Below are 18368 nucleotides of genomic sequence, written 5' to 3' on the forward strand. Positions count from 1 at the left end.
TATGGGCAGTTGCATTGGTGGTAGTGAAAGATGATGTTGTGTGAGATGGTGAAGATGATGAGGAAGATGATGAGGATGGTGGAGATAGAGATGGCTTTCCATCATTCCCTTTGGAATCCTTCTTCTCATCCTTTTTGTCCTCTGAGCTTCCTTCTCCATGTGGAGGCTTAGAACTCTCTCCAACCATTCTAGTTTTCCTCTCTTCATAGAGGACTTTAACCATCTCAATCAAAATATAGAAAGCTTTCTTGAATTGTTCCTCTTCTGAAGAGGGACCTTCAGGCTCTCTTTCTTCAGACATAATGGTTATGGATTCAGGCTCATAAATTTGTACAAACTGTACATCTTCAATCTCAATTAAAGGCAAAACTTGAGGAGTTTCAAGTGTAACTAGAATTGGAAATTTGGGTGGTGGAGATTGTGGCCTTGTGGCTCTCCTTCTTCTGGGCATTAGCTCAGGAGTTTCAACCAATAGGATCCCTTCTCCTTTCTGCAACTTTAACTAGTAAGCATCACAATTTTGCAACCATTAAAATCCTAATTGCACAAACTCAAGCAATCAAGCAATTCAACCTTGAGCTTTGATACCAACTTGATCTGTTTTTGTATGATTAGTTTTGTTTTTATAATAACAATTACAGATTTATAAACTTGTGCTTGCTTCTTGCTTTTTGTACTGAGGTTTTCTTAGTTGTTTATGCTTACAAATAGGTAAATTTCCTTAAGTTAAACAAGAAATTCATGAGAAAAATAGCTTCAAAAATAAATAATGAACAACAAACATGTATAGTGCAGCAAACCATCAAATAGACACATTAACACAATGTTTTGATGAAGGAGTTCACCCCTCCTGGGCTACATCTCCTTGGTCCAGCGTCCATGGCTTGGGTCTCTATATTAGCTCAATGTGGAAATAATGATGTTTACAAAGCTCTATGGCTCCTAATACCTACACCAATGTGTTCAAAAGGTCCAAATTAGCTAAAATCATTTCTTTCTGATCTCAATTTGGTTAAAAATTGAGCAAGTTGTGCTTCATTCAATTTTCCTAGGAAAACTCCATTAAATCTGGAGAGAAACCAGTTAAGTCCACCAAAACTAGCAGTTTCCACCTAATTTTGGCACGTTGCCAAATCTGTTGCCAACTTAATTTGAATATTAAGCATGCCTAATTAATATTTAAATGGATTTAGTTTAACTAAAGCGGGATTAGCGCTAAGCGCTTCCGCTGCCTCTTGGACGTATGGTTGAGGTCATATGGGGTGGGGGCTGGCCCACATGGCTGGCTCCCACCACCTCGCCGTCGGCATCAAGCTACAAAATAAAATAATGTGCATTGGCCCTCCTTTCAATTGTGTGCTCTGTGGCTTGATGGCAATGTATAAAAATTAAGAGGGGGAGGTCACGGGTTCAAACCCACCCTCCCCAATCAAATATTTTTCCATATTAAACATATTTCGATACCTTTGGCATTATGTGCATTTCCAATGGTTCATAAGAATATGTGGATTTTAATTTAATTAATATTAAATATATAAAAAAATATATAATATTATAATATAATATGTAGTTGAAAACTATGTAATATAAAATAAAATTATATAATATAGTATATATATATATTATTTAGATAATTAAAAAAAAAAATCAAATTCCACCTTGGAGCCAACTAGACAATTTCACCTTCCCTGAGACAAAATGGGGAATCCAGAGGTGACACTTGTCACAGCCCCATTGGGAAAAACTAAAGAAGATTCCCCTTGCTGACTACACTGGTGAATCCGTAGGTGACACTTGTCATAGCCCCATTGGGAAAAAACTGAAGAAGATTCCCCTTACTGACTGGACTGCTCGCTGGACTGCCATGTCATCATTTTGTCCCATTGTGCAATTTTTTTAGTTGTTTAGGAAAAAAAACAACAAGCCTTTTCTCCTTCATCTGGACTCTGTTTTTGACTAACCAAATTGCTTTATGATCATTTTGACAAGACAGATGCAACCATACAACTTTCAAGCCAATCTAAGAACTTTGAATTTTGAGCTAAATACTGAGCACCTGATCAAAGGACCATCCCAAGTTGCCAAGAGGAAGCATCTCCCGCTATCTTCTTCCTTTATACTCCTCTACTTTACTCCATACTGGTATCATCCAAATAATCCCAACCATGATGATGAATATGCACAATGTTGCAACAACTGTATCGTATTTAAAATAAAAGCTCAATAGTTTTCCAGCGAGCTCCATATTATTATATCTAAAAAATTATGACCAATATGTCTAGACACTTCTAGCACTCGTTACAACTTATACTCATCATTTTTCCTTCAACCTATCACCCTTTGTATGACTCTTCTACCATCACCCTTGACTTACCAGGAAATACCTATTGTTATTAATTCAATGGGGACTAATAGCCTAAAACCTTTTTGCATAATGTCGAGATAACAAAACAAGATTCCATACAATTGTATGTTGAGAGAAAATAAGGTGCGTGTATGTGCTATGAGCCATAATCATAAGAAACCTGTAGGTATTGAAAAGGCTTATAAATAACTTGGGCTTCCCAAGGAATGATAGTACAAAATGCAATATCATGGGTCCAACCTCCAATTGTATTTAACGCTACAATGACCCTAATTGGTAACAAAAAAATTTAATATATTAAAAGGAAAAGCAATAACTGGGACGTTTCAAATACTTTCCAAATACATTAATCCAAATACATAAGTGGACCAAACATTGTGACATGGTAGGGTAAAAAACAAACATGATTATAACATCTCATCCAGAGACACATTTTAGGGTTACTATGGCGAGGGTTTCTTTTTTCATATTTTGTTCACCTTTTTTTTTTCTCTCGGAATATATAAATTTGTGAAGTATGATTTTTCACATTAGCTAGCAACGTGATTTTATTTTTTCAACACTGAATTTCACTGTGTTTTGAATTTCTCATTTTACACATAAGTTGTGTTGAACCTCTGAAAAAACCCAGTTTCTTTTTTGTCCCCTCCACTCTGAATATCATGAAACAAATGAGAAAAGGAGAGATCTCGTGTCTAAAACTCACCAATAACTTGCACTTTACTTCTATTTATCTTCATCATAATCCATCTATCTGCATGAGTGAAAATTTGGTTGTTGTTTTTTCTACTTTCTCATGCTCAGAGACAACTGGGCTCTAGTCAGGCTAAGCAAAACATATTTTTTATTGCTCGCTTGTTGTATTCATCATAGACACAATACGATTCAACTATCTGTTGAAACCCTAGTTATTTTCCTAACAATACTATGACAACTCGAGGAGGCGTTAATCTGGAAACCATTTTTTGTAGCAGATTCAAGTGATGGGAATTTATTTAAAGGATGTTGAAAGAACAATAGCATATTTGTGATGGATTTGAAAAGAAATTTACAGTTTTATAGTGAATGTAAGGACTTATGAGTACATATTCATCATTATCTAGAACATCCTACGCCTGATGCTCCGTTTGTGCCATTGCATCCAAAGAATAGTACCATTGTTAAATTGAACGAATCAATTTTTGAACAAATGCCACTTAATGAGAAAAAGAGAAGATGAACAGATGCTAGATAAAGATGAAAAGGGTAGACGAATTCATGGCATAACCAATTTCAATAAGAGACACCTATCGATGTAATTATGACCATCATTAATTGTAGGGTCATGGTCAAAGGTTAGTTGATATATGTCATATCTGAATTTCGTCTATAGTTGTTTTTTTTACTACTCTATTTGATTGGAAAAATGTTATACTTTCTGAACTCCAATCTAAATTATACTCTCCGCCAAAAATGCAACGATATTGTTGTGAATTTTAAAACGTGAGTGAGATGTAGCAAAAGTTCAACCCTGAGAATAACACATCAACATACATAATTTAGTTTACTCAGAGGTTTCTTTCATGGAATTGGATGGCCACAAGGATTTAGTTTTTAAGTGGATTCTTATGATATATAACTTTGCATATGAGAAAGAGTGGGCCGAATAAGTTATTTTTCACTTGATGTGGGATTGATTGAATGAAGATAAAATTTATTTTTATTATTAAATAAAATTTATTTTTGAATTATTTAATGAAAGAGTAATAGAATAATAGTGATCGAATTTGGAAAATTTCATCATTTTCTTAGAACCTAACAAAAACCTATACTACGCTCAACACTATAATAACATAATAACATAATGTTGGAAAAATAATTTGGGATTTTTATTTGAAAAATAAAATTATACATAAATAGAATAGGAGAATGTGAAACAACCCTTGGAAACTACATGGGGCTTCACTCAATGAATCTCTAACATATCACATGTGTTTGTGCCATACTAAAAAATACCCTTAATTTGACTACATATTGGAAAATATCTCTAAAAATAAAATTATTTAACCCCCTACTAATATAAAAACCCTTTACCCTCCTTTATATGCTCAATATATTATATCATTTTTTCAATAGTATCTTCCTACACAATTGAGATGCCTAAGCTTGATATTCTTGTTGATTGTGTGCACCATGTTGACTGCAAGTAATCAAGAATCCATTATTACCAAACCTGAGACACACAATTTAAAATCTATGAGGGAATACCTCACAAAACCTACACTAGACAATGTTTTCAAGTCCTGTAAGCTACAAACTAGAAGGTTCATCCCTACTATTTTCCACATCTCATCAAAAATTCATTTCAGGCCAGGTTCACAATAACAGAAGAGCCCTATCTGCTATAGCCATGATAAGATAAATAGATTGTTAGGCAATTGGAAATGATGCAACAAAGTAATTTGCAAATGGAGTATTAGTTAATGGAGAAGAGGAGGTAAGGATCTTTGAGGAAGGCAAGATTTCAACTTCAAGAGTTAGGGTCGGGGCTGGGGCTAGAGAAGATCTTGGGAAACCAAATATGTCTTCAAGGAGCAGCGCTTCCCCTTAGTGTAAAGTGTCAGGGGATTTGTAACATGCACAGTGCTAATGATTAGTGTACTCACATAACGAAAGGACATAGTCACAACTCCACCATCCCCAGTGATATTTATATTGTATATCCTCCCATTGCTTTCCATTGCCATTATGTTTCCAGGGTTGTTAAATTTCTAGAAATTTTTCAATGTATAGAACTTGGAAATGAAATGGGCCAACAACACTTCTTTCTTTTGATTGATTGTTAGATTAGCAAGTGTTTTCTTTGGGAGAGGAGAGAATGCAATATCAGATGGTGAAAATATTACAATACCTTGCTTTGTGTTGTTTTCATGTGCTTGTAGAGTTGTAAGCAGGTCATTGGCTTCCAAGAGACTCAAGAAAATATTGAATGGCCCAATGCCTCCATGTTAAGCCCCTATAATACTAGTGATTCCCCCATTACTATTTTCATTATATCCCTTATTTTTATTATTGTGCCCCTATTTTCCCCACATTTTTATTAGTATGCCCCATAGAAACCCACTATTGTTATTTTTGTGCCCTTATGTTATTACTGTTATATCGGCTTGATTATATTGTGACCCCTTAGACTCCTATATATAGAAGGGAGGTTTAGTCATTTGTATCATCCAAGAATTGTTCATTTGTGTAATTTAAAGGAGGTTTCCCCTCGAAGAGGCTGAAGTCTAAGGCATTGATCTATCTTTTCTATCATTTTGTGAGTTGGTTTCCTAACATTTGGTATCAGAGCTTTGGATTCTAGGATTTCACTACTCCAAACAGGTCATTTTGGAATTTTCGCTATAACTTTTTTTCTGCAATGTTTCCAAAGCTACAAAAAAAACCCATTTGAGCCAAAATCATTCTAAACTTTGGGTCCAAATTTCAGAGCTTGTATCACTATATTTGCGGATATACGACCTGAGGAAGTTAGGGTTTTTGCAGACTACCGAATTATATTCCAAACAGGTGACCCGGGGAAAATTGTCATAATTTTTGTTTTGAACATTAGATTGAAGGTCGTAAGTAGTTTCAAAAAGAGGATGACCTGTAGTTTTCTATGTAGTAGTTTCAGGTACTAAGGTTGAAACAGTGACATGTGGCACGTTGTACAAGTTCGCTCCACTGAACTAGTCTATAATCAAGTCACCGTAGAAGATTTGGCATAACTCTTCCTTGGAGAATCCAATCATGATCAGACTTGTGAGGTTAGAAATAGGACGCAAAGGGCTACCGCATGATGAGATTTCAGATATTCGAGATCTACAGTTATAGAGATACAACAGATTCAAAATCGAGTTCATACAAAGTGAAAAAAAAGGTATGTAGTTTTTTTTTTAATTTTGCATAAGATTGGTTTGAAAAATTAGTTTGAAGTAATTCAAAGGGAATAGTGAAGAATTATTAGCATTAATTATTTTCCTGAAGAAAAAAAATGGAAACACCTAGTAAGCAACCTAAAAGCTCTAGCATGACTCGTGAAGAAGAGGAAGAAATGCAACATGATATATCAAAATTACAAGACCAAGTACAACAAATTCCACTCTCACTAAAGGTAAATGAAGCCAAGATGAATGACATGGAAGCTAATATCAATGGCATTCAAGTTACGATGGATGGCGTGGAAGCTAAGATGGATGGCGTGGAAACTAAGATGAATGGCATGAACGATAAGATACAAAAATTGAAGATAAATTTGAATAAGTTGTTACAAGAAATGGTCACTAATGGTGAAAGGGTAGTAAAGGAAACTTATAATGAAAACAAAAGAAATGTTAATCATGATTTCATAGACTCTAATGTTGGATTGAAGACCCACTATGTTCCAAAAATCGATATGAGGAAGTCTGATGGCAAGGATCCCAGAACATGGATACTACAGATGGAGCAATTTTTCGATCTCCATAATGTGCAAAACACACAAAAGGTACGTATTGCAACTTTATATTTGGAACCAAATCAGTTTGTATGGTATCAATGGCTTTGCACTCGTAAACAAATTTTCACTTGGGCCAACAAGCCACATCTGGATAACTCCAATAAAATTCTTCATTGTCACTCTAATTGTATCATCCACACCACCTTATTAGGCAATAAAACAAAACAAATTTAGACATGAAGCCTATTCATAACCAAGTTACGATCTTCCAATAGGTTACTCTACTTTACTCACTATTCCAACAGGTCAAACCTACTCAAATACTATATCAATAGATCACAACTCTTCTAATCACAGATACAAATTGCAAACAGAAAACAAGAGCACCCATCTCATAAATTTTAGTCACATTGTTTATTGAAATGAATAAGAAGTTAATTCCTCACCAAAGGGCCTAAACAATTGAAGTATAGTGTGAATCAAAATCAGAAACATATAGTATATTAGGATACACATAAAAGTAGGGCGTTGCAAGAGATACATTTATCACCAAAAAAAAAGGAATATTGGATAGGCTGTTGCAATCCTTGGAACAATGAAGCAACTAAATATTGTACTTCCTCGGAGAGGGATTCGATTTGAGAATGGAAAGTTAAGGAGAGAAATTTATACTAAAACCACACCAATCCATTTTTTTATTATTATTAAACTAAACTTATGATTGTGATGCAGTGGTTAGATGGTGTGCAAGGTTGGAATAAACTCAACAACCAACCATTTGTAATGTAATGTATAATTTTAAGCTACTAGATATCGCGGGGTCACACTTATCAGATGGAAGGGGAGAGCCATCTTGGTGATGATGGAGGAAATCGAGATGGCATCATATGACACCTCATTATCAACATTTTTTATTTTTTTATTCATTATATATATATATATATATATATATATATATATATATATATATATATATATATATATATATATATTTGGGTAAAATTTTATTTAAATTTTTATAAAAAATTATGAGAATTGAAAATTTGTGTTGTAGAGTCTAATCTTTTTTTTTTTTTTAATTTTTATATTAACGATTTTATTTATATATATTTAAAAATACATTTTAAATAATTGTAATGTTACCAATAATTATAGTATTAAATTTAAAAGAAAAAAAAAAACAAAACACACACACACAAATATATATATATATATATATATATATATATATATATATATATATATATATATTAGATAAGAACTCAACAATTATATATATATATATATATATATATATATATATATATATATATAATTGCTGAGTTCTTATCTGGTATTTTGTCACATAATTTCATTGCAATCACCATTAATTATAGTTTGTAAAAATGTAAACAGAAAAAAGAAAGAAAAAAAAACAATCAAACAAACCAAACAATTAAACTCTGCTTTTTACAAATATCTAATTGATTGGTGAGTTCCTTATCTCTTGTAATTTTAATGAGCCACATAAATTTATTGTGACCAACATTGAGTGTAGGGTCACAACGAAAGGTCAGTTGGGATACCTTATATCTACATTTCATTTTTAGTTGTTTGATTTACTACTTCATTTTCATTGTTATGATTGGAAAAAAGTTATACTCTCTGAAATCCAAATCTCAATTATAAAAACTCTACCCGCAGTGCAAAAATATTATTGGGAATTGAAAAATGTGAGCGATCTATAGCAAAAGTTCAACCCTGAGAATGACTAATCAACATACACAATTTAGTTTGGTTAGAGGCACTACAAGAAAAATACCTTGTAGCGGAGGTTATAACGGAGGTTTTTAGTGTCATAAAATTGGCAAAATTTGTCAAAACAATGTTTGCGTAAGGAATGACACCGGGGCACACAAAAAATAATTGTTGCTTCGATGCTTTTGTTTAAACTTACAGTGTCGATGTGTATAGTTTGTATAAACTCCCCAATGTGTTAGTTATATAAAAGGACCGTGTTGTTACTTTTCATAATGCACCGGGGCTAGAAATAATATTTTGTAGGACTGGGTGTTATTTCTATGAAAGCATTGGTGCGTTAAGAATTACAATGCACCGGGGTGTTAATTACTAACAATATTGGATCTTGAAGAAATAAACACCCCGGTGCTATCATTTTCTGAAAAGGTAACAGTCATGCAAAAATATGTCTTCATGGTGCTTTTATATAACATAACGCACCGATGTGTTTTTATGTTATGGACGCATCAGTTTTTTGTATGAGATTTTCTCTCTTTTGGAAACATTAACATGTGATAGTGCAATTATTGTAATTTTTTAAATCTGTTACTCAACAAAAAATTGACATATATCTTATAAAAATATTCATATAAATTAAAATTTTATTAGTGCATTTCTATATGATGTTTGAATTAATTTGTTATTCTCATATTTTCCATCTCTTCATTATAATATTTAATCATCTATATATTTAATCAGTGGTGAAACATTTCACAATGACGTTGGATAACACAATAGAATAAATTAAAATGTATTTTATTATACATCAATAAGAGGCTCTTTGTCATATAAAATGGGATTGTTATTCGTAACCCCTTGTCTTTCAATTGGGACACTATGTCCATTACATTAAAAAAAAATGTCTGATTTTCACAAACAATTATTTCAAAAAATAAACAAGTTGAATTGATATCCAAATAGATCATCATTCTTCACTGGAACTATTGTTAGTGCTCGAGCTACTTCCATGACTTGGATTATTTGGAGGAATTTTTTGTTGATTGCATTGATTATTTTCGTCTTCTTGATCTTGTTCCATCTGTAAACATAAAAATAAAGGGTAATGAGTGTATCTACGTTGGTGAGAACAATGAAAATTGAAATAAATAATCTACATAAATGTAAATTGAATAGTAGTGTACCGACACAAGTAATGACTCATAAATTGTGCACATGGTTTCAAAACCAAGTCTCATGCCTTGTTACAACAAGTCTTCTACTGGTGTAGTTCCATACTTTGTTTCCTACATGTTTTAAACCCCATTATAAATCATATATTTAGTATAAAGGATTTTTTTGTTCTATTAATTATAAATTCATAGAAGTAAACCAACATAGATACTTACAAATTCCATAATTAATTTTTGAAATTCCAACATATACTCACAACCCTTATTTAACCTAATGTCAACCAATTCTTCTGATGGCTCTTCTTTGTATGTTATCACCTATTTCAAGACATTAAAGGATGGTTATTGTAAAACAACTTAAAATATACAAAAATGAAGCCTTGAGTTGTTATAAGGAAATATTAACATCTACTCGCAAACTTTCAAACAAACCATTTTATTCCTTGTCATTATGTTTTATGTGTTGAATGAGTTCCATTTTGTTTTCCTTTCTACAAGAAGATACGTGAAAAATAATATTTGATGCTAAACTATTTTTTTTATACGTACAAAGTCAATCATTATTACATACATTTGAAGCAAATTGTCTTTGAGATGGTTGCTCTTGTGATGAAATTATGTCCATTTCTTTGACCATCTCTTTGTACACTTTTTGGACATTCCTACTGGCATATTTCGCATATCACCTCGTTGATCTGATTTTCATAATCTTCCTAAAAAAGTAATAAACTATTTTTATATTGATATATGAAAATTAAATATAACAAAATAAATATTAATAAATGAAAGGTTTGTAGTAATATATACATATAATTCTAGAAAATCATTTTAATTAGGAAAATTACTTTTTGAATGATTCTTTTTTTTTGTATGCTTTTTCTATTGCAAGTTTGACATGTCTCATTGACCATTGCTCTGGAAACACTTCCTATAGTTTATCTACAATTTGATTCTTAGAATCATTGGATTGATTTATGTATTGTAAGTGGAAAGTACGTTTATATGTTCGTTCCACTAGATCCCTCATAATTTTGTAAAAAAAAAATCCCTCTTTCATTAACCTCTAGCACCACTCTAGATGAGCTAATGACCAATTCATCGTCATTTACATGTTCTATAATTTTTCTTTTCTTAGAAAAACATTGATCTAATCCTTCATTGTTTCTCTCTAAAGAACATTAAACATATATGAATTAAGTGATGACTGACGTTATGTGATTCATTTCACTAGTTTCAATCCCACTTCTTCGCCCCTATGAGCATCACTCGATGCAATGAGTGCTAAGTGGACTATTCAAAAATCATGAGAAATTAGTCAGTTACAGCTACCTCTCATGGAAATGGTCATAGATGAATGACTTACTTAAATACTTAAATTCAAAAAGAGTAAAGGGAACTCTACTTGAATGGTTCATGAGGCACAATACTTGCTAAGGTTTTTGCAAATGGGGTAGCAAGCTAAGTGGGCTTGATTATGGGGAAAAATCCACAGTTAAGCGCGTTGGAGCCAAAGACGATCTGGGATGGGTGACCTCCCAGGAAGTCTTGGTTACCAAGTGCAAGCCCCGAAAATGATTATTGACCTATGTGATTCATTTCGCTATTTTCAATCCCACTTCTTCACCCTAGTGAGCATCACCCGATGCAATGAATGCTAAGTGGAATATTCAAAAATCATGAGAAATTAGTCAATTACGACTAACTCTCATGGAAATGGTCATAGATGAATGACTTACTTAAATACTTAAATTCAAAAAGAGTGAAGGGAACTCTACATGAATGGTTCATGAGGCACAATAGTTGCTAAGGTTTTGCAAATGGGGTAGCAAGCTAAGTGGGCTTGATCGTAGGGGAAACTCCATAGTTAAGCGCGTTGTAGACAGAGGCGAATTGGGATGGGTGACCTCCCAGGAAGTCCTGGTTACTAGGTGCAAGCCTTGGAAATGATTATTTACCTATGTGATTCATTTCACTAATATCAATCCCACTTCTTCACCCTTGTGAGAATCACCTGATGCAATGAGTGCTAAGTGGACTATTCAAAAATCATGAGAAATTAGTGAGTTACGACTACCTCTCATGGAAATGGTTATAGATGAATGACTTACTTAAATACTTAAATTCAAAAAGAATGAAGGGAACTCTACTTGAATGGTTCATGAGGCACAATAATTGCTAATGTTTTGCAAATGGGGTAGCAAGCTAAGTTGGCTTCATTGTGGGGAAAACTTCACAATTAAGCGCGCTTGAGCCAAAAGTGATTTGGGATGGGTGACCTCCCAGGAAGTCTTGGTTATCGAGTGCAAGCCCCAGAAGTAATGATTGACGCTATGTGATTCATTTCACTAGTTTCAATCCCACTTCTTCACCCCTATGAATTAGTGCTATGTGGACTATTCAAAAATCATGAGAAATTAGTGAGTTACGACTAGCTCTCATGGAAATGGTCATAGATGAATGACTTACTTAAATACTTAAATTCAAAAAGAGTGAAGGGAACTCTACTTGAATGGTTCATGCAGCACAATACTTTCTAATGTTTTGCAAATCGGGTAGCAAGCTAAGTGGACTTGATTGTGGGGAAAACTCAATAGTTAAGCATGCTTGAGCCAGAGGCGATCTAGGATGGGTGACCTCTCGGGAAGTCTTGGTTACTGGGTGCAAGCCTCGGAAGTGATGATTGACGCTATGTGATTCATTTCACTAGTTTCAATCCCACTTCTTCACCCCTGTGAAAATCGCCCGATGCAATGAGTGCTAAGTGGACTATCCAAAAATCATGAGAAATTAGTCAGTTACGACAACCTCTCGTGGAAATGGTCATAGATGAATGACTTACTTAGCGCTGTTGAATCCCAAAAAATGATATCTAATCTAATGCACTGCGAAAACCCCTCAATACTTAAATTAATAGATTGTTTGAAACATGTTATCTAACATTGCAAAGTATATTATTAGTGAAAATTAAAAAAAAAAGCATATTGAATAGTATTATTTCATTCACCTAATTCATCCTTCTGCAATTTTTCTATCAAACTTTTACGCTCTTCTGTAATGAGATTAAAAATAATCTTATCGACCTTCTTCATTTTGTGGCTCTTCATGACACACACTAACCAATACATATTAGTTAAACTTACATATAATTCAAACATATTAATTTTGTAAAGAATTTACAAAGAAATTTCCTTTTCTTATTTCTTTTCGACTTGTTATCATTGTGTCGATCAATATTTTTGTTACTTAACACCTTCTTAAATATTTTTTATCAATATATAACCTGTACCATTCAATACAGAAACCATTAAATATATTTTATAAATAAATCAAATAATTTTCAGCCAAAAAGAGCTTTGGTAATCAGTGTGTTTATCTTAATAAACACACTGGTGCATTTATCCCATTAAACGCACCAAGCATTTAATTGTTCGGCACCATCACGGAAAATAAATTTTTTTAAAGCATTTTAAATTATGACAATGTGATTTGTAACACTAAACGCACCGCAATGATTTAACGGTGTTATTTGGGAGAGGTGCACTATTGCATTATATTACATCGGAAGCAATGATGAACAGACTGGACAAAATCAATAGTGTTATAATATATTGGTGAGCTTGTTATAGACATTTTTGTGCCTTACAGCATGAAGCATGAAATGTCAATAATCTAAGGGATCCAAAGTCCCTAAACATGTTGTTCCTACCCCTAGAGGAACAAGGTCAGCAAACCACAGCACTGAATATCAGTTCTCCACCTGAAAACACTCAAAAACAAGCTAATTCTGGATCATGTCAACTGCTCCACTGAGCATCTGTGCTGAATGTCAACTGCTCCACTGTGTACCTGCGCTGAATGTCAACTGCAAAGAAGGCTACCTGCGCTGGGCGAGTTTGGCCAAGTGGCACAGTCATTCCTCAAGGTGTCAATGCCCAGGAAGCTTCCAAAATGACACTTGGATCAGGGAATTCGACTTGTGATGAGTAAGAGGGTCTAGATCTCCAAGTGGAAGCAAGAACCTCCAAGTGGACTCAAGAACTGAAGAATAACTGAAGTGGGAGAGGACACTAGTCAGCTTCATGCCAGCCTCAAGCTGACTCATCCTTTCTCCAAAACTCCTATATATAGAGCTCTCTCATGAGGTCTAGGGAGGCTGGAATCTTGTGAATGTAAGGAAGTGCTGTTGGTTTGAGTATAGAACTATTGGGTGATTTGCTTGAAGGAGGTGAAGAGGAGATTTCTTTCTGCTGGGAGGTGATGCTGGATTGGGCCTTTTATGGTTGTATTACTTCCTGAACTTTACTTCTTCCATTAATAAAGCATTTGAGTTTCTTCTATATGCATGTGTCTCAATGGTGTATTGTTATACTTGTGTATTTGATTTATTCTAATCCTTGAATCAATTATGAATGTATGCTTCTTGTAGTTTCCCTCTCTTGCCATTTTACAGGATCTTGGTGTAGCTAGGCCGGTGAAAGAGCAAGGAGCTGGGAGCAAGCAGCAAAGAGAGAAGATTGGATCAATCATTAGCGGAAGACAACGGTTAGTGGATCTCTTTCTCCCCTCTCTTACATCTCATAAAGAAGTAATCTCGAATAGCTTTGCTTTGATTGTTGCTGAGGTACTATCACCCTTAGAGTGGGATAGGGTCATTCCGTATTGGATACTTTTCCCAACAACAAATTGGCGACTCCACTGGGGATCGTATCTTGTTGGTTGTTTGTGTTTTTGCTATTCATTTCATAAACACTGGGAGTACCGAATCGAACTGCATTTGGATCTTTCAAATGCAAAGTAGAGGGCAGCTACTCTAGCTCAGTTTCTGGGCAAGTTTATGATTTGAAGAGCTGATCCACAAGGACTCTGAACAGCTCTTAGTGATAGCTTTTCATCCTCCTTTTCATCCCTTAGTGTGTACTTGACTGATAGCTTCTGATTTGGCCAAAAACTGTGAATTTTTGAGCAATCTGTGACCCAGAAACTGAGAAAAACGAAATTTTATCTCTTCAGTGCAGGCACTGTGAAGGCAGTCTGCATTTCAGCGCAGTTCCTGAAGGGACTACCTGCGCTGAAGGTCAAACTGCCAGTGTACTACCTGCGCTGAACCAATTTTGCCTAGAGCTACTGGGGTTCCCTCCTGTTTATTGCCCTGTTTTCACCCTTGTTTTTGCAGCCTGTTACCAGTCAATGTACCTATCTGAAACCAACTTTCCTTGCCACTATTCCGCCTCGGTTGTATAAAGAAACTGTATTTGTTCTTTGTGTATTTCTTATATCATTTACAGTTTCCCGTAACGAAAGTGAACTAGTCTTGCTGTGGCCTCTTAGATCTAGACCTGTGTTAAGTGTCGTTTTGATCTTAAGAGTTAGTTTGTTTACTGTTCATAGCTGATTGAGCTTTTGCTTTCGTCATATGGTTTGAATTTATATATTTCTAGTGTCGAAACAAGTAAATCTTAAGGTGTCTTTTGATTTTGGACAAGCTTGTTTGCTTTCACTTGAAATTGAATTCGAAATTATACAACAGCTTTCTTTTTGTATTACACCAACATTAAGAAAGAGAAAAGAAATACCTGCATTGTGCATGTGCATTTTGACAGCTTGCATGTTGATTTAGGGAAAAGTGCATTAGTGTGTGCTCTATGATCTGTGTGAAAAGATGATGTCTTTCTTTTCCCTCAGTAGTTAAGATTTTCAAAGTTGAAAGATTGAAAAGCTTGCTTATCATCTTAGACTGCATTTAGGAGTGTTACTATACATCTCGTGGTGATCCATAAAGGCAAACTTCTAAACAAGATCAACCTTAAAATAAATTGAATTTACATAACAACGCATTGAAACATAACACAAACACATAGAGGTCTAAGCTAGAGACGTGTTCCGGCGTCGTTAAACGTGATATCTTAGCGTTGAGTGGTTGGGTGATTCCTCCACGGTGAAGCGATAAGTATCAATACGGACTTGTGCTCCCACGTACCGTCGCGTATATATTGGGAGACCCCTATAGGAATAAAGCCTTTATCCATAGGAAACCGTGTCGGCCGCCCTACTGATCGCAATGCAGTGAACACAGCATTCACGAAGATCGACCACTCGTACCGTAAAATGTATTCTGTGGTTTTGCGAAAAGTTTGGCACACCCTCTGCCTAGATCTCCAGAGCAGTTTCTTTTGGCCTTTTTCAAACTCTATAACTGAAAAAGTCCATCCGAGCATTTGTCACTTCGAGCTCGTTAAGACATCGAAGGAGACTAGAGTCATCTTTAGCTTTTTCTCGACTCTTAAAAAGTGAAAAAGCAAGTTGTGTCTAAAGCGTCGTTATAAAATTTATTTTAAACGGAACATAATCACCTCCTATTCCTGCGTTGATCTGTAAGTTGAGAACATGGAATGCCCCAACCAAGGAATTCCACATGATGGAAATCCTAGTCCTTTCTCCTCTTGGGGAGAAGTTGGTGCGCCCCACATGGCCACATTGTCGCTTCCAGGACTGACAATTGGCCTGCCAATTTGGCTATTCTCAACCAATGTAGTTCAGAACACCATGGTTCCTGAACAGTCGAGTCAACAGTTAGATCAGTCTAGAGCTGCCCACCAGCCTTCAACTTCTTATAACTCTTCCTCCAATCCTTCATCTTCGCAAGGTAGAGCCGGCAAAAGCCAAGCTCCCATGGAGAAGAAGGAGAAGAAGAAGAAGGAGCCTAAGGCGACTGGGGGCAAGCAAAAGACATCTGACAAAAATCCACACACAGCACAGACCGGGCCTAAATCGCCATGTGTCATATGTAGAGGAGACCACTTCCATAGAGATTGTCCCTGTATTCCCCGGATACTAAGGGACTAGTCCCCTCGTTTGCACAATTCGGGAGCATCAACCTCTGATAGCCATGTTGAATGCTTACCGTCAACCAGCGAAAGTGAAGGTTCAAGACAAAGAGGGGGAGCAAGATCCCCCTGCAGACTGTGTGAAGGCGATCACGCCATCCACCGTTGTCCCTTCTTAGACGAAGCGAAAAGAGTTTTGGAAGATCGCCCGGTTTCACCGTTGAGACTTCCTCCTGGATACAAAAAACTCGTGCCAAGTCCTTCGTTGGTTGAAAATACAGCTGGCCCGCTCAAGTGGTCAGCTGAAGCGTCAGTCATTGGAAATGAACCTACTGAATCCAGACCAGACGAAATTCTAAAGGTCAATATGGCAGTTGACCCGGTTCTGCCTTCAGACGTTTCATCTTCAAATGACACCGTCAATGAAGATTCATCTTCAAATGACACCCTCACTGAAGAGAATAAGGATGACACCATCCAGATTCTTTTCATCAACACCGACTCTGATGAGCATCAGGGCAATGCACCCATTCCTTTATCGCAGGAAGGAACATCGTCAGGGTCATATCCGGCCGTGTATTCGGTCCCACCACCAAGCAACCTGGTTGTGTCCTTTGATTGGAACCAACTAGGCAGACCCCGGTTGCCAGCCAGTATACCATTTAGAATCATAGTCCAAATTTACAGAATGGTAATGGCTGGAACTATCATTGATGAAGGGGCATCTGTGAGTATCCTTTCCTCTATTGCTTGGAAAGCACTAGGTTCCCTGGCGCTTTTGCCTGAGATAAGAAATCTCTCGGGTTTTGATAAAGGAACCAGTCGACCATTAGGGATCCTCCCCAATGTGCCTGTTACATTGAAAGGGAAGACCGTTCAAATGAACGTGATGGTCATTCAAGGACCCTTGGATTATAACCTACTCCTTGGACGAGACTATATATATTGCATGGGAGCTATAGTCTCCTCACTCTTTAGAGTAATGTGTTTTCCACACGAAGGAAGAATGGTCAAGCTCGTGGGCCAACTTTCATTTCCAGGATCACGCATCGCAAATAGTCAAATACCAACCCTGAATGGTCTATTCAATCAAGAAATGTCTCCACCCCCAGTCCTCCTTCCCGATGAGTGCGAGTGATTCGGAAAGATGGGACTGGAACCCAGGGGGCATGCATCCTGGTCTGCTTCGGGCAGAGGAAACCTTGGGTATAGGGTAGAATTTCCGCGAAAGAATATGACTAGTCCGTACCCCGTCCGTGGATGGAAGAGGGGTTGTTCTAGAACAGGATTCTTTTGTCAAGGTTACTTGTTTGACAAAGGTCATTCACCATTGTCTACTTCGGTAGACAGTGCCGAAGAAATGTTTTCGTTTGATGGTGTTAACAAAACAATCTTTGGGTAACCAGAAAGAGGCAAGCCTCCCTCAATAACATTAATGTTTTGTCTTTGAGTAGTGTTCTTCTCTTGTCGCAAGTAGCTGCTCTCTTGTCGCAAGTAGCTGTTCTCTTGCGATCTTGCAAAAGAGCTGTCAAAAGTCAGGCTGACGGGAAGACAAGTACCGCATAAGACCTTTTAAAAATAACGAGAAGACAAGTATCGTTAACATTAGACTAGCAAGACGACAAGTAGCTGTGAACACCCAGAGAAAAGCAGAGGTGGAGGAGAGGAGGGGCAGCCTTGAAATTGTATTTTATACCTGGGGGCATGCAAACCTTTTGGAGTGCAAGCCAAGAGCGGTTATTTATCTGTTTTTGGGATTAGCCGTTTCCGAACTTGCATAAAGAAAGGATGAGAGGGAGCATAGCTTCGTG

General features: G+C 36.0%; 1 pseudogene; it reads right to left on the reverse strand.

Moving 5' to 3' along the window:
• Positions 1 to 4720: 4720 nt before the first annotated feature.
• LOC149205050 (fasciclin-like arabinogalactan protein 7) lies at positions 4721 to 12822 on the reverse strand (annotated as a pseudogene).
• Positions 12823 to 18368: the final 5546 nt, after the last annotated feature.

Source organism: Pinus tabuliformis, chromosome 1_2 (assembly GCF_031772625.1).
Source record: "Pinus tabuliformis cultivar Carrire ecotype Pingquan chromosome 1_2, CPIR1, whole genome shotgun sequence".
Classification (NCBI taxonomy): Eukaryota; Viridiplantae; Streptophyta; class Pinopsida; order Pinales; family Pinaceae; genus Pinus; species Pinus tabuliformis.